Source organism: Rhinolophus sinicus, linkage group LG03, assembly GCF_036562045.2.
Source record: "Rhinolophus sinicus isolate RSC01 linkage group LG03, ASM3656204v1, whole genome shotgun sequence".
In the NCBI taxonomy this organism is placed as follows: domain Eukaryota; kingdom Metazoa; phylum Chordata; class Mammalia; order Chiroptera; family Rhinolophidae; genus Rhinolophus; species Rhinolophus sinicus.
This window is the reverse complement of record NC_133753.1, coordinates 90801326-90814933: the sequence shown is the minus strand read 5'-3', so window position 1 is coordinate 90814933 and position 13608 is coordinate 90801326.

Genomic DNA, 13608 nt, shown 5'->3' with positions numbered 1-13608 from the left:
CTTTTTTGTTGACCTATTCTCATTTTAGAGGTTCCTATCTCCTTAGAGCAGACACCATTGACCTTGTCCGGAACAATCAGTTTTTATATAAAATTTCAAGATGGTGAAGGCATGCATAAGAGGAAAAATGCTGCAAGCAGTGAATGCTTCTCAGTTCACATTCTCCATCACCAGCATGTCTAATGTTCCTCTTCACCCGGAGAAGTATCTATCCTAGACTTACTCTTTCTAAAACAGTTTCAGTTTCTTTAAAATCCAAAATGCTAACCACTCTTTTATAGGGTAGAATTCAAATAAATAAAATAAAGAAATTAAGGCTTTGCAATGGACTTTTGTATATGGGATTTTGCAGTGCCATCCCAAATTATTTGAAGAGCAAAGTGTTGGGCACTACCATGGGAATTGAATGAGGAGACCCATACCAATGATTTTCATTTCCATTTCATGTTTTAACGTAAAAAGTATTCTGTATATTTTAATTCTCTCCTTTACTATTTAATACAAATGTTTGGCCACGAATAATCTCTACTCGCTAACTGCCTCCTTTACTGTGAACAAGTCAGTGAAATTATTTTGTACTTTGAAGAACTACTTAATATTTCAATGTCCTAATATTCTTTTTATTACCTGATGTATATTTAGGTAAATATCACACTACCTTACCACCAATTATTGTATTACAGGAAGTAAAAAATAAAGACCACATAAATAATGATTATAGAAAAGTAATTACAAGACATTTGAAGTTACTTCTGATGGAATTATTAATTGAAAATCAAACAAAGGAATTGATTTAGATCAAGCAAATAGAACCTTCTTAACTCAAAATTCCAACCTCATTTAATTGTGATATTAAAGCATTAAAGTATCTGTCTAAATGTTCCAAATATTTTTGTCAACAATCTAATCATATTTACATTTTGACAAAACTATGTCTTCCATTCTCTCTCAGATTCGAAACCCCAAATATTTTATCAAAGTCATCTTTAATTTTCTAGCAAAGCACCTGACAACAAAATAAAGCATCGTGCTTGGAACAGAGTGGTAGCAGACTGTCGACTAAACTAATGAATAAGATTGATGCAATGACAATCAGTGTGAATGATGATCCAGCTATCTAAGGACAATGACCTTGCACGTAATGCAAAACTATTCAACAACAATGTTACTATAATGCTCAGCACCATGGCAAAAATATAAAACAGAAAGGCATCTGAACATCATGTGAATTACAATGCTAAAGTTCACTCTTCAACTATTCTTTCCTTAACTGAAGTATAAAGTGGCTTTTTAAAGTCTGGGTTGATTTCATCTACTATCTTAGCTATAGACACTCACAATGCCTGTCAAACAACTGTGTTGGTCCTCTGTGGTTCTCACAGTAAGCTTTGCTTTTCAAAAATATACTGTAAAATAGATGCACACATCATAGGAATATAAAGACAGAAATGCTACTTTTGTTACCTAAAAACTATTTTACAAGGAGATCTTTGATTTTTAATGGCATAAAAAAGGGGTTCCATGTGCCTTAAGTCATGCAATATTTATATTTTATTCATACTTAAATAGGGATTATATTGAGTATTTAGAATTTTTTGTAAGATTAGTATGTTTCTATAAACACTGTATTTTCAATTCTATCCTGAATAGATATTTGCAAGCAGTGATGCTTCTTACTAATCTATAATTTTTATTTTCTTCAAATTTTCTGTTATGAATTCTTCCTGTAACTCATTCAAACATCTGAAATGTTCAGAGTGAGGATATTTTATACAATGTAATAAATATTACTACTACAGATGAAATTCATCTCTTTTTTCTTTCTAAATATAGGATATCTGGTCACTAGTATTTATGGTATATACTAAAATTCTTTGTTTGGTTAATGTTATTATGCACCACATTATTCCTGTATTTACAGGACCTGCGTATAAATATTTGGGCAATGACTGAGGCCCTTAGCTAAGTAATTTTTTTTTTCTTTCTTTGGAATTTTGCGTTTTCTAACTATAATGTTCTTTAGAAATAAAGACCCTTTTATTATAGGATTTGTTTTCCTGCTGGACTTGTATCACAGTTGTATCTTTCTGATTTGACACTTTGGATAAAAATTGGAAAAATAGAAAAATGGCCAACTGGTAATTTATTATGATTCCATATCGCTTCCAACTCTGTAATTTCTAAAACTTAAAGAATCATAGAAAACTGTCAGTGTAGAAGGAATCTCAAGAACATCTAAGACTTGGCATTCTTTTTGTTATTGAAGTCTTTTTTTTTTTTTTTAATTGAATTCTAAATAAAGTTTTGTATGCACTAACTTTTAAAGTATCTAAAAAATATCTCAGGACTGCCAGTCAAGATGGCAGCACAGGTAAATGCTGTGCTTGCCTCCTCCCATGGCCACATTAAAATTAAACCTAAACTACAAAACAACAATCATTGAGAATTGCCTGAAGTCTAGCTGAACAGAAATCCTATAACTAAGGATACACAGAATAAACCACATCAAAAATGATAGGAGGTTGGGAGATGCAGAAAGAGCTAGTCCCACACCCATGCATAGTGGTTAAAAACCAGGAGGGATATCTCAGCTTTGGAGGTACCCTGAGGAATGAGGATCCTAGTGCCACACCAGGTTCCCCGGTCCAGGGTTCAAGTGCCAGGGATAGAAGGTCCTATAACTTCTGGCTGTGAAAACCAGTGGAGATTGCGGCTGAGCAAGTGAAGGGCACTGTACTCTCAGGCACTCCCCTTAAAGGGACCATGCATGGATTCACTTGCTGATGGACTCACTTGCTCTGAGCTCCAGCAGTGAGGCAGCAACTAGAAAGGTGGCAGTGACATAGGGGGAGGAACTTAATTGTCTGGCTGCAGGATGAGAGCTGGAGGGGCAGCTTTCGCCCAGACAGAAATGCTGATAGATGTTATTGTTCTCTTGTTGAGCCCTTCCCCCCACCCAACCTGCAGGCCCAAGCTCAGGCAGGTATTAAGTCTGAGTCTCCATCAACCTGGTTAACACAATTACCTTGCTCAAACGATTACCTAAGATCCTGCCCAACTCAACTTGCAGGCCCATCCAAGCTGCATCTAGTGGCTTTTCCATATAAATGGTCTGCATTGGTACATGCTGCCAACTTCCCTAAAATCTCTCAAAGGTTCTCCAACCCTAAAGAAGCAGTATCTGACCTCAATGTACCCTGTACCTCTTGCTAAGCAGCCCCAAACCCAGCACTAGTTCCCATCTTAGCCTCTGCCAGGTACCTCCTAGCCCAGCACAAAGGGCAACCATCTGCAGATCACTTTGTAGCTCATACCAAGTGGCCCCAGGTAGGGAACAGACAGTGGCTGAGCTTGGTATCCACCAGAGCTCCTCCCAAGAGGCCCCAGAACCAACACACCAGTGGCCAGCTTTACACTACACTAGAGCACCACCCCAACCACCTCCACAAAATACACAACCAAAGGGCAGACTGGGCAGGCACCAGAGCCCTGCTAAAGCAAATACTGCTCCATGGGGTCAACCCCTACACTACAGCACCACTACTATAGTCACCACCAGTCCTCACAGCCAATCAGCTTGAGGGTCGATCCCTCCCACTGAAGAACCCACAGAAATCGAGGCTCAACTACAACAGGAAGGCACACACAACCCACACCAGGGACATACCTAGAGCACCCAGCTCAGCTGACTGGGTCACTGGGCCCCCACAGAACAACTATTACATAAAACCACTTCACCAAGACCAGGAGATATAGCTGATCTACCTACAATATATAAACAAAAACCGAGAGGAAGCCAAATGAGATCAAGAAACATTGCTAAAATGAAAGAACAGAACAAAACTCTAGAAAAAGAGCCTAACAAAATGAGACAAGCTATCTACCAGATTCAGAGTTCAAAACAATGGTTATAAGGATGCCCAGTGAACTTAGGGGAAGAGAGATGAACTCAGTGAGAACTTTAACAAAAAGATAGGAAACATAAAAATGGAGATAGAAAACAGCAAAGGGAATCAGTTAGAAATAAAGAATATAAAAACTGAAGTGAAGAATACATTAGAGGGAATCCACAGTAGATTAAAAGAAGCAGAGGATCAAATTAGTGGTTTGGAAGACATGGTAGCAGGAAACACCCAATTGACAGCAAAAAGAAAAAAAAAATCAATCAATCAATAATAAATGGCCTCTGGGACAATACCAACTGCACCAACATTTGTATCATAGGGGCACTAAAAGGAGAAGAGAAAGAGCAAGGAATTGGAAATCTATTTGAAGAAATAATGATGGAAAACTTCCTTAACCTGGTGAAAGAAATAGACATACAAGTCCGGGAAGTGCAGAGAGTCCCAAACAAGATGAACCCAACAAGGCCCACACGAAGACACATCATAATTAAAATGCCAAAGGTTTAAGACAAAAAGAGAATCTTAAAATCAGCAAGAAAAAAGCAGTTAGTTACCTACAGGGAGTTTCCTTAAGAGTGTTTGCTGATTTCTCAACAGAAACTTTGCAGGCCAGAAGGAATTGGCAGGAAATACTCAAAGTGATGAAAAGTAAAGACCTACAACCAAGATTTCTCAACCCAGCAAGGCTATCATTTAGAGTCAAAGGACTGATAAAGAGCTTTCCAGTTAAGAAAAAACTAAGGGAGCTCCTAACCACCAAACCAGTATTACAAGAAATGTTAAAGGGACTTCTTTAGGAAAAAGAAGAAAAAAGAACAAAAATGAACAATAAAGTGGAAATAACTACATATCCATCAATAATTACTTTAACTGTAAATGGATTAAATGCTACAAATGGAAGAAATAGGCTGGCTAAATGTACAAGAAAAGGAAACTCTTAGATATGATGCCTACAAGAAACCCACTTCAGATTGAAACACACATACAAATTAAAATAAATGGATGGAAAATATATTTCATGCAAATGGAAACAAAACAAAACAAAAGCAGCCTGTATAAATACTTACATCACACAAAATAGACTTTAAACAAAGGCTGTAATGTAATAAGAGACAAAGAAAGACCCAGGAATTTCACAATGGTTGTTTATCTGAAGAAAACCAAAACACTAATTAGAAAAGACAAATATACCCTTGTTTTCATTGCAGCTTTATTTATAATAGCCAACATATGGAAGCAACTAAGTGTCCCTCAATAGACAAATAGATAAAGAAGTGGTACATTTACAATAGAATATTACTCAGCCATAAAAAAGAATGAAATCTTGTCATTTGTGACAACATAAATGGACCTTGAGGATATTATGCTAAGTGAAATAAGCAAAGACAACTACCATATGATTTCATTTATATGTACAATCTGAAAAATGAAATAACTGAACAGACAAAACAGAAACAAAATCATAGACATAGAGAATGATTGCCCAAAGGGAGGGGATTTGGAAGAGAGGGTCAGTAAGGGCAAGGGATTAAAATGTGCAAATCACCAGTTACAAAAACAGTCACGGGGATGTAAAGTATAGCATAGTGAATATAGTCAATAATATTATAACTATTTATGGTATTAGATGGGTACAAGGCTTATTGGGTGATCATTTCATAATATATAAATGACTAACAACTAGATTGTACACTTGAAACTAATATAATATTGCATGTCAGCTATAATTGAATATTTTTAAAATTATCTAAAAAAAATACAAAAAGAAAAAAATAATCTCAGATTGCTCCAGTAAGATAGTAACATTACCCCATCCATATTTATCGCTCAATTTTGACTAATCATCTTCTACCTTACTAACTGTATTGATTATAATTTATAATGACAAAGTTGTTAATATTTACTTGTGAGAGATACTCCTATAAATAAAAATAAGTCAGAAGACTGTAAAGAAATAATGTCAGAAAAATATCACAATTTACCAAGCATAGTGACATTAATATCAAGTTAAATATTTAGGAAAAAATATTTTCAAAGCAACGGAGATTATAGATAAATATAATGCAAGAAATATGTTTATCACAAATGACTATTGAAAATTAACAGCAAATAATGTTGATAAAAGCAATACTAATAAAAAAGACGCAAAAATAAAGCAATTATTGGTGTTTTTCTTTGAAAAGTAATAAATTACACAAATGTCTAGCAGTAATAGTCACAGAAATAAAAATAGGAAAACACAAAATTAGGAATTAAAATAAACTGTGATTCAATAGAAATTAAAATACATGTAAAAATAATAACCAGAATAAATTTTATTGCAGTAAATTAAAAAACCTAAATGTAATTGATAGTTTTCCAGTAAAGTACAAATTACCAAATTTGACTTTCAAAGGCATAGCAAACTTAAGTAAAATACAACCATTAAAGAAATTGAACTTGTAGTCAAAAATTCCATGAAGGACACCAGGAAAACTTTTTAATTGATATGTTTTACCATGTCTTCAAGGAGCAGTTAACTCATAATTCACAGAAAATATTTCTTTAGTAGAGAGAATGGGAAAGATTTTCCCCGATTTTTAAAGAATAGTATAACTTTATGCAAAAATCAGAACTATATCCAGAAAATTTGCAAATTTTATTCACTTATAAATTTAAATTAAAAAATGTAAATATAATATTGTCAAAAAATTAAGCAAAGTATCAAAACTGTCAGGACATAGTTGAACTAATTCTTTGAATATAAGATTAATTCATCATCATGTAAATCTATAACTGTAATTCACCCAATAAACAACAAAAAGAATCATTCTATAAGATCCAGCAACTCTTCTTAATTAGGAATAAATAAAACTTAGCAAACTAGGCATAGATGAGATTTCTTTTCTGCTGAAAAAAATGCAACAAACATACATTTTGTATATTTATGCCTTATCTTTTTTATTTATTAACTCAGCTGAACATTTATCTGATTTATATATATTTTTAAATTATTGGTTAATTTGATCACTCTTTTTTTCTATAATTCATTAATTTCTGATTTTACCTTTATTACTTAGTTCATGGTATTTTCTCTTTTTGTTTTTTTCTACTTTTTCAATCTAAAAAAAAATATATATATATATATAGTGAGTGAATAAGAGATTATATAGTGAATAAGTGATTAAAACAATGTTTTCCTGTTATTGGTGATTTTATATCTAAATATAAGATTCTAATATGTAGTATTTTAATTATTATGCTGTCATAAGATTGGTAATTCTAAGAAAATTGATGAACTGATTCTCAGTTTTATTCCAAGAACTAGTCTGCAAAATAATGATTTTTAAACTTTTTAAAACAATGTTATTAAAAAGAATATTGAGTGGTTCAAGATTAGAGGCATAAATAAATACAACAAAATTTGGGTCAGAAAGACATGGATACACATATAAATGAACTTAATAGGTGAATTTGGCTTTTAAGTTTAGCAGGAGAAAGATGGAATATTTAATAATACGTAGAGTTTGAATATTGATCATGTATTGGGGAAAAAAATGAAAGCTAAATCTCTTCAAACTTTACATAACAATAAGCTTCAGATAAATTAAAGATGTACACAAAATAGAGCATAAAGTGTTGAAGAAAACAAATTGTTTTATTTTATTTTTTAATCTTGGGATGTGGAATTTTTGCCTAAAATATACACTAAATCTATACATATTTTAATTTATGAGATTTTATAACTTAAAATGTGGAACATATTTATTTAAGAAAAGTTTTATGAAGGAAATAAATAGACTAGTGATTAACTGTAATAAAAATTTACAATGTGCAATTATAAAAATAATTCATATTCACATTATATAAAGAGTTCTTACCAATAAATAAAGAACAAACGACTCTTAAAAATTTGAGCAAAATGCACTAGTAAAATCCACATCTAAAAAGGTACACTTTGATAAATACTTAAACATGCGCACAGCTATAAACATATATAACCATTTATATACACATAAACATATAAATATTTGCTGTAGTTAAAAATGAGAAACAGTCAATGTCTCTGTCTACTGTATGGAAATAGAAAAATAGATTATGGCACATATGTATTATAAAGCTATTTAAAAAAATGAAGTGTAGCCACATCAAAAGATTTCCAAGATAATGTTAACTATAGTTGAAAAATAAATTTTAAAAAAGATTCCCTATATATGTGCTTATCTGTGTATGTGTGTGAGTGTGTGTGTGTGTGTGTGTGTGTGTGTGTGTGTGTATGTGTGTGATAGAGAGAGAGAGAGAGAGAGAGAGAGAGAGAGAGAGAGAGAGAGGCAGAGACAGAGACAGAGACAGAGAGAGAGACAGGGAGAGATTAAAAGATTAAAAAATAAGAGGGAAAAAAAAGGGGGGAGAAAAATGAGAAAGAGAACTTGATTGGCTACCTCCAGGGTTTACATTGGTATAGACAAGGAAGAATGGTACGTCAGCATTATCTTATTTTATTGTGTATAACACTAGTGTTTGAAAGTTTTATAATATACATGTATAATTTTAATTTAAAAAATAAAGTATTAATGTTAATATATTAGAATCAGATACTTTGAATTACATTTTTATTTCTCTTATCCTGTATACCTAATTGATGCCATTCATTTTTAATGTTTTTACAGATGTATGTTTACATTTATACATTTTAAATTCATCAAGCCAGATTATTAAAATGCAAAGGAGACATTTAAAAAACAATTTAGATATTTTAAAAGAGGGTCATTCATTTTTGTATCCTCTGCAGAGTTGGGTAAGAAATTCTTATACCATGAGTTTGTGTATTTTGTTTTATTTTTTTGTTTTGTTTTTGGTATACTTTGCATGAAACATTTCAACCTAGGAGAATATGATCATTGATATCATGAAAGTGTGAAATGGATGTTTTGAGTAATTATGGAGGAAAACTTTATTTAGAGTTTTGACAATCAGAAAATGGTAGGATAATGTTAAAGTAAAAAACAATTAATGTATTGTAAAGTCTTAAAGAATATTTAATTGGCATTAACAGTCTGTACTTATAATTATCAAATAATTGTTAAAATAATTTCACTAAAATACATAAAATCAAATGTGTTGCTATAAAATTGATTAACCACATAAAGTTCATTAAAAATTCCAAATTGAAACACTTGAAATAGCTGATTTTAAATACCTGTTTTTAGATTATCTGATAACATGACTTAACATGCAGTAAATGTTTAATAAATGTTAACTTAAAACATAAAAACAATGACTGGTATTTACTCAGTGCTCGTTTTGTGCCTGGATTTCTGGTAATTAAAAAACCACATTATTTTATTGTCTCATCACAACAACCCAAGGAATTGATTATATGGATCAATGATCCCTGACAAGGCTACCATCTAGTGGTGATTAATTCAAGATTTCATCAGTTACCTCAGAATTGTTATTCTAGCATCCCAGGGAAGAAAGCTAGGGAATTCAGTTGGAGGGACAAAATTAGATAGCTGAATAATTTATTGAAAATAGCATAAAATCCTAAATGAATGATGTTGTAGATTACTTCTGTGCATTCAAAAATACTCTATTTTGAGAGGCTGTGATAATGGATCTGAGCACTATGAAAATATGAGATACCCAATATTGTGGGCACTGAGAAAAATAATTTACAAACATTACTATTTTTGAAAAATATATTATTTTTATTAAATATTCATATCATCATCATCTAGACTAAAACTATGTTCCGTTCACTGGCTTTCATATTACAGGAGGTTGAAATAATTTTCTTTTATGAATAGTTGGAAACAGAAAGAAAGGAAAAATCTAAAATATCAATTGGGATAAATTGGGAGAGAAATAATTGAAACTACCTATCTACATGGAAAACCATCAGTGTTCTCAAACCATGTCTCTTGAGTGCAATTCTGGTAGTATTTAGATTTTAAGACACAGCCTATCACAAGCTCATACATAGTTACCATGGCACAACCCACATCCCACCCTAAAACTCCATGCATTTGGAATTGAGCAAGAGCAGATCTCATGAGACTTCACACTCAATTACAAAGTACTCTGAAGGGTGGCTTTATGCTGGTTTTCTCAATTAATTACAGCAAGTGTCACCATGGACAGCTTGTAGCAACTAATTGAATTTGACAGGTTAACTTGAGTGTCCTATTCACTGAATGCACTAGAGAGTTGGGGTGAGCAAAAGGGCTGTCCAAGATAGAAAACAGAAGATCAAGTGAAAAAACACATAGTACTGGAGTCCGCATTAGGCAGCTTGGAAATATTTATCTCCTGAAGAAAAGAATGACCAGAAAATACATCAGGAAGATACCATTTCATTATTCTTATGTTCCCTAGGACTGTCCAATTTGCTTCTATTTTGGATATTTCTGTGCTAAGATCTTATCATTTTGGAGATTTTTGAATTATTTTAATAGCTGCACAAAATTAAAATGTATTGCTCTTTCATGTTTCCGACTGGCCACATTCTAAAGCCATAGAAGCACAATTTTAAGTTCAAAATTGATCTCATTTTTTATTTCTCCTCAGTTGAAATTTGTCTTCCCCTCCTGTTTTCCTGATGTTTGTCAAAACATTAAACTCAGAACAATTAATCTCATTCCAAATGTCATCTTTTATTCCTTCTTTTACTTTCATGAGCATTCCAATAACCCCTTTCAGTAATTCCCATTGCTTCCATTCTTCAAATCTCTCTAAAATTCCTGTTCTAAACTTATTGCCATTCCTCTAGTTCAGAATCTCATTACCCTATCTGATATAATAATCATAAAAGCCTCATGCCTGATATCCCTGACTTAATTTCCAGTCCTCTGTACTCTCCATCTTCTGCACAGTCTTAATGTAGGTCTTTTTCTAAAATGAAGATCAGATTATGTTATTTCCATCTCTAGTGAAACTGAGAGATTGATTGTTTCATTAACTTTAGTTAATTAAATTTGAAATTTAAATAGGCACATTTGGGTGCAGGGCTACTATATTAAACACGGAAGCTCTAGAGGAAACTGAAAATACAAAATAAAATGTAAAGACCAAAATAAAATTCTAAAGAGACATTCTATTTTCCTAAAGTAACGCGTAAAAGAGAAACAGAGGAATACAAATCAGGGAGAAATAAATAAAATGGTAGACCCAACTCAGCCATATCATCTCAACAATTACATTGAATGTAAATAGTTCATACATTCCACAGGTGGAGATTTTCACACTGGATTTTTTTCAAGGAAAAAATCTAGAATACTATGTGGTGCCTACAAGATACACCCTTAAAAAAAGTCGTAGGTTGTAAGTAACATGATGAAGAAGTATATAATGCAATCAGTAAATTTTAGAAAGCTGGACTGCCTGTTTTAACAAAAGCAAAGTACTTCATAAAGATAAAGGTAAGAGAGAGAAAGAGAACACGACCATCATAAATGTGCATAACTCCAAAGCAAAGTTTCAAAATACATCAAGCAAGCACTGACAGAACTAAATAAACAGACAAATTCAGTTACAATTGGATATTTTAACACTCCTCTTTCAGTAACTGATAGACTATATAAGAAATAAAGTCAGTAAGGATACACAAATTTTGAACAATACTACTACCCACCTTAGCCTCACAAGTACTTACAGAGCACTTCATCAAATAAGTGCAGAATATACATTTTTTTCAACTGCACATGGAATGGTAATCAAGACAGACCATGTACTAGGCCATAAAATAATTCTGAAGAACTTCAAAAGTTGAAATCATGTAATGTGTGGTTTCTAGCCATAGTAAATCAATTTAGAAATTAAGTACTACATTTATGGACACAATATTCATTAAATATAAAATAAAAGCAATGCACTAGAATTTATCAAAATTAAACTTGAGCTCATTACAACATAAAAAAAGAAAAAAGACAAACATGGGAAAACATATTTGTGAGAAATATCTGATAAAAGATGATTCATTAATGAATAAAAAGTTCTTTTTAAAAAATAAACTCTAGTAAATTAATCCAAGTGATATTGGTTAATAAAATTATATAGGTTTAAAGTCTACAATTCTATAATACATCATGTATGTATTGCACTGTATGTTCACCACCCAAAGTCAATTCTCCTTCCATCACCATATGTTATATTTGACTCCCTTTACCCTCTTCTACCTTCTTCCCTCCATCCTTACCCTCTGGTAACCACTAAACTGTTGTCTATATGTATGAATTTTTGCTTATTTGTTTGTTGCTTTTAGTCTTACATCTCTCATAAGAGTGAAATCATATGGTTCTCAACTTTTTGTGCCTGAACTATTTTGCTTAGTGTGATAATCTCAAGATCCATCCGTGCTGTCACCAATGGCACTATTTCATCTTTTCTTATGGCAGATTAGTATATGTATATATATATATATATATATATATATATATATATATATATATATCCATTGTATATATATACACACACACACACACACACACACACACACACACACACACATATCATATCTTCTTTATCCAGTCATCTATCGAAGGGCACTTCAGTTGTTTCCATGTCTTCACTACCATGAACAATGCTGCAATGAACATAAGGGTACATATATCTTTACAAATACATTTTTTCAAAATTTTCTGGTAGATACCCAGAAGAGTGTAAAGAAGATCAAGTATATGGTGATGGAAGGAGAATTGACTTTGGGTCGTGAACACACAATGCAATATATAAATGATGAATTGTAGAATTATACACTTGAAACTTGTACAATTTTACCAATTAATTTCATGCAAATAAAATTAATTACAAATACTATGCCCACACAAAACTCTGCATACATATTTTATAACAGCTTTATTAATAGTTTCCAAAACTTGGAAGTATCCAAGATGTCCTTCATTAGGTGAATGGATAACTAAACTGTGGTACACCCAGACAATGGAATATTATTTGGTAAAAAGAAATGAGATATCAAGTCATGAGAGCACATAGAGAAATTTTAAATGCACATTACTAAGTGAAAGAAGCCAATATGAAAAGACTACATACTGTATTTTCCAACTATATGAAACTTCGGAAAAGGCTAAACTACGGAGACAGTCAAAAAAATCATCGTTTGCTTGAAGTTGGGGATGGGAGTTGGGGAGAGATGAACAGGCAAAGCTCAGAGGAATTTAGGGGAGTAAAAATACTCTGTATGATATTGTAATGGTGGATGCATGTCATTATATATTTGCCCAAATCCATAGAATGTAAAACTCCAAGAGTGCAGTCTTGTAAACTATGGACTTTGGATGATTATAATGTGTCAATGTAGGTTCATCAATTATAACATAGGTAACATAGGTACCACTCTGATGGGGGAATGTTGGTGATGGGGCAGGGAGCTATGCATGTGTGGGGATTGGGTGGTTAATGGAAAATTTCTGTACTTTCCCCTCATCTTTTCTGTGAGCCTAAAATTGCTCTAAAAAGTCAATAAATAATGATCAGAAGATTTGAACAGACATTTCATAAAGGAAGATACACAAATGGCTATCAATAAAGATATACAAATGGCAAAAAAAAGACAATGAAAAGCTGTTCCACATCATTACATCACTACTGATTAAGAAAGTACATATTAAAACCTCAGTACGACACCATAACCACTAAAATGGCTAAAATAAAAAGAATGACAGCATTAAGTGCTGCTGATGATGCGGAGGAAATGGCACTCATA